Consider the following 4,997-nt stretch of genomic DNA (forward strand, 5'->3'; position numbering starts at 1 on the left):
ACAGACGCATCTGCGTGGCCGGGCACGCTGTCCCCTTCGAACGTCCATGCTCAGAACCGCGGCGCCTCTCACACGCGGGAGCACGCACGGCACCGCGGCGCGGTCTGCTTCTGATTGTTTCAGAATAATGGCTCTCGGTTATTCGTTTAAAACATTAATGAATGGAGGAGCAGGGGATTTGCAGGGCAGTGAGACGATTCCACGGGACACCGTCACGGTGCGTGTGGGTCACAGGCATTTGTCCAAACCCACGGACCGGATGGGTTGGCACAGTGAGCCTAGTGTGAACGTCACGATAACGTCTCGGCGCTGGGCCGTCGACGACAACCAAGCAGCACGTTCATGGAAGGAGTGAAAAGCAGGGGCGCCCGTGTCCTGGGAGGGGGAAGCTCTGCTGTTTGCCCAACTTTTCTGTAAACCCAAAACTGCTCTCAAATAGAAGGTTCATTGATTTTTTAAAAATTTACTAATTATGAAAACAATTGTCCTCAGGCTGCCAAAGCCTCCCACCGCCCCGGGGAACTTCAGGACCTGGGGACCGCCAAGCCCTTGCCGGCTCCTCGCCTCCCCTCTGGAGAGTCAGGTGGAACGTCCCGGGGCCACTGCAGGCCTGGGCCCCACTGCGGGACAGCCACAGGACAGCCACGGGACAGACATGGTACAGCAGACCCCGGAAACAGTGGTGGCGGAGAAGGTGCAGTTTGTGTTGACGTGGGCACGCAGGCCCCCGGCGTCCGGCCACAGTCCCCCAAGACATGCCCAGAACCTTCCAGTCCCAGCTTTGCGGATCTGAAATTCTTGGTTAATGCTTTCCGTCCTGAACGCGCATGTGGTTTCCTGTCAGCATCGCACTCAGAGTAATTCAACCAGAAAGCTCGCTTCTGAAGAGACAAGGCGTGTGCGTCTCTGCAGCGCCGTTTCCCACCTGCGCACGGTCTGGACCCCGCGCCGGCGGGCAGCATGGCCACTCCCGGCAAGTACCGACCCGGCACGGAGCCCTGCGGAAAGAGAGTCACCGTCTTGCGATTTGGATGTATAGCTCTGGCAGGATTTCTTTTTCCATTTTAAATCTCGGAGCCAAATTCAGTTTAACAAGCTAAATGATTAGTCTGCTTCGGAGCTGATGTGTTTAAAGTTGGAATGTAACACATTAAATATTTTAAGGAAAAAGAGGCACAATATGTGAATCAGAATGCAAGGATTCCTCTAGAACTAAGCCCAGAGTGACGGTGTCTGTGGGGAGTGCCGTCGGCCGGCAGAGGCTTGCCCCCGGTGTGACTCATCTGGACAGAACTCTGGGGCCCCGGTTCATAGCCCCGAGAACACAGCCTTCCTGCAGAAGCCAAGCCCCCGTAATAAGACCCCAGGCCAGGGAGTACACGTCCGGCTGAGCGCGCCCTCCACGTCCCCACCAACGTCACATGCCAGGTTCCTGAGGGTTTGACCTCTGCTGGGAGATGGCGGTGGGGACACAGCTGGGCCCGGAGACACAGCGGGCTCAACCAGGGAGACAGGTGACAGGAAGGACCCATCGGGGAACAGGCAGCTGTGGGGGGACCCAGCTGGTGCCTGCAGGATGAGGGGTCGGTGGGGGAGGTGGGCACGTCTGCGAGATCCCGAGCATGCAGGGTTTCGGGGTCCTTCAGTCAACAGACGGGGGATGAGAACCAGCGTGATGGCCCAGGGGCCTCCATCTCTCCAGCTAGAAGATGTGGGCACTGTGGTCACGGGCAGGTCCCTTGCATGGCAAAGGCCCCCAGCCATGGTGAGGACGTGATGTGTGTTTGCTCTCCCCCTCACCCCCATGGCCCCCAGGAGCGGCTAAGCAGGATGCACGGGATGGATCCTGTGATCTACAGGGGAGAAGCCGGCTGTCCCAGGGCCCAGGGCCGCACCTCCCCACCGCGTCTGTGGCACAGCACCCTGTGCCCATCGTGGAGCCCGGTCTGCCCCAGGGCCCGACCCCTGTGCAGCCTCACACGGCCCCATGTGGCGAGGTCACAGAGCCTGTGGGGTCCGAGGGCTGGGGGGAGGGGTCGGCCTCCAGGAGGAGCCTTGCCTCGGCGCCAAGTCCCATCGGCAGCGCCCTGAGCGAGTCACGCCCTCCGGGCCTTGGCTCACCAACTGGACGACGGGGCAGCACCCCAGGTTGCCATGGGGCCAGAGAGGGGACATCATCGCAGAAGACCCACACAGGAGGCTGGTGTCGGGGGCTGCTCGGCAAGTCTGGGTCTCCCTCCTCCGTCCACGGGCCCCGTCTGTCACGGAAGAAGCCCCTCCGGCCCCGAGACCGGCCTCCAGCCCCTCCTCAGACTCCCCGCAGCCGGTAGCGGCGTCCCTCTGCCCCGACGGGCTGGTCTGCAGACACACCGAAGTCCAGTCGTCCCCCGCGTGTCAGGTGGGAGCCGTGCGGCCACGAGCTGTGAGCTGAGGGCCCCGCCATCCTCTCCACCACGCGGGCTCAACCGTAAGCGCCCGTGCTATGGACTCCCCCGGCCCGGGCCCCGAGAGCCCGTGTGGGCTCGGCGGTGCTGGTGACTGCGACGCATCCAGGCCGAGGGGGGCGCTGGGGACTAGGCCGCCGGCAGCCCAGGGGATGGGCAGAAGCGGTCCCCTGGCTGGAGGCCCTCAAACAGGCGGCAAGACGGTGGCCCCGGAGAGCAGAGTGGGCCCTGTTCCTGACCCTCAGCCGCAGCCCAGAGTGGGGCACGGGGACCCCTGCCTTGGAAGAGCGGGGCTGAGCCTGGGACAGGGCGCGTGACAGAATGCTTGTCCGCTGCCCTCCTGTCCTCCCCAGGCCAGCCCGCCCCTCCCCGAAGCAATGGCCGCCGGCCAAGGGGCCAGGGATGGCAACCAGCCCTGTGGGAAGTGAGGGCGCTGGTGACTTGTGGGGCGCGGCGCTGGCTGCTACTCCTCCCGGTATCTGAAGGGGCCTGTGGGGCTGGGGGCTGCGGGGCTATGGGGCGGCTTCCCCCTGCCCTGGGCACCCGGCCCAGGAGCCTCCAGGCTGGGTCTGGCTGCTCCTGGGACCACACTCGCCCCGGACCCTCAAACAGTGCACGTGAAGGCTAAAGAGACAGACTCCGTCCTTAGGGGTCGGGGAGGACAGGCTAGGGGAGGCCCAGCCGGCCCTGTTCTCAGAGCAGACCAGCTCCCACAGGCGGGACGCACGAGACGCCAGGACCCAGGTGGAAGGGTCCCGGGAAGGCTCCCTCTGGCCTCCTGATAGCCCCACCCTCACAGCCCATCTACACCCAGGGCCTCATCGCACTGAGCAGGCCAGCCCCTCTGGCCCAGGTGTGCTCCTGGCCGGGGTCCCGCTGCGGAGAGGACCCCCAGCTCCCTCCTACAAGCTGGCGGGAGCCTTCCTCCTCCCCTGAACCTTTCCGAGAAAGCCCCCAGCGCCTGTCCGCAGACAGCTCCCCTCCCTGGGATGCCCACCTGCTTCCTGCTGCTGGGCCCCATCCAGGTGTGGGACAGGTTGGGGAGCAGGGCACCTGGATGTCGCCAGGGACCAGCCCCATCCCTAGCTCGGGGGGCCGGCGCCGGGGGTGGGCCCAGGCCCCTCAGTCCCCGGGAAGAACGCTATCACACAGACAGGCCTGCTGTGGGCTGTGGGTAGTCGAACGGACAAGAAACCGTGATTAATTTGCTGCCTAGAGAAACAGTCTCAAATACCGAAAAAAAAAAAAAAAGCTGCCTTCCCTTTTAGTTAGAACTGTTGTCCACGCCTGCACGCCCAGCGGCCAGTGCCCGCCCCCACAACGCTCCCGGCTGGGGAGGGCTGGGGAGGGGCAGTGAAGCTGGCTGTCATCCACGCTTTGGCGGGGCCGGCTGGGGGGCTGCGCAGGGCTGGCACTGAGCCAGCAGGCCGCTGGAGACCTCAGGCCACGGGTGGACTGAGTGACATCGGCCGTGGGGCGCGGGGCAGATTGAGGGCTGTCCGGGGCCAGGCTGCAGCCTGTAGGGTCCCCACCGGGAAGGGGACAGAGGCTGGGGACAGGGGCCTGGGACCGCTGGCCTGTGTCCTGCAGGAGCCCTCACTGGGCTCTGGGGTTCCGGGCCAGGGTGCCCGGGGGCAAACCCCCACATGCTGGTGGCCCAGGGGCGCTGGCTGTGCCACACTGACCCGGGACCCGGGCCGGGCGGGGGTGCGGAAAGCGCCCAGTCCTGGGCTGCGTGAGGGCCTCCAGCTCAGGGACCCCGAGTCCCCAACGCTCCATTTAAGACACGTGTTTCTCCAAGGAGCCGGGCCTAGCTTTTCAAGAACGCCCTCTCTCTGCCTTGGCAGTGCCCCTGGCCCCCAACCCAGCGGTCACCTCCCAGTGGGCACGGCAGCCCTGGGCACCCCAGGTCTGGGCTCAGCTGGCGGGGAAGACCTTTGGGCAGCTGTGAGCACAGAGGGTCTGGGTTCGGATGGACACGTGGCGCGAGGGCCGGGAGGGGGCGTCCTTGGAGGGAGGGCAAGGTGACGATGGCACGAACTCTCGTCCCCGAAGCACCCCCACCGCAGTCTGCGGGGCCCACATGGGGCCTCCCCAGCAGGGGCCTGGGGTGAAGGGCAGGAGGGGTCTGGACAGAGCAGCTCCTTCCGAGGGTCTCGTTCTGGGGGGGATCATGGCTCTGTGCCCACCCCCACCTTGGAAGAGTCAAGGCCAGGACCACAGGAGACAGGAGGAAAGATGCCCCCCGCCAGCACACGTCCCAGCCTGGCCTCGAGCGGGCTGCTGGGGCCGCGGGCTCTCTGTGTGCTCTGGTAAAGCCGGGGACAGGCCAAGCTGTCGCAATCCTCCCTGGGGTGCCCCTCGGCTGGAGTAAGCCGGGAGATGGCAGGCGTCCCTGGAGGGCCGGAGCACGAGGCTGCCCCACCAGGGAAGCCGCAGGGAGCAGGGAAGGGGGTGCACCCCACCCCCACCCCGGGCCGCCCGCTCCTCAAAGCTGCCATGTCGCTCCGCAGGCTCCTCCGCAACCCCCCGGACACCCCCGGGCACAGCCTC

Source organism: Mustela putorius, unplaced genomic scaffold (assembly GCF_011764305.1).
Source record: "Mustela putorius furo isolate JIRA1106 unplaced genomic scaffold, ASM1176430v1.1 tig00003909_pilon_pilon_pilon, whole genome shotgun sequence".
NCBI classification, from domain to species: Eukaryota; Metazoa; Chordata; class Mammalia; order Carnivora; family Mustelidae; genus Mustela; species Mustela putorius.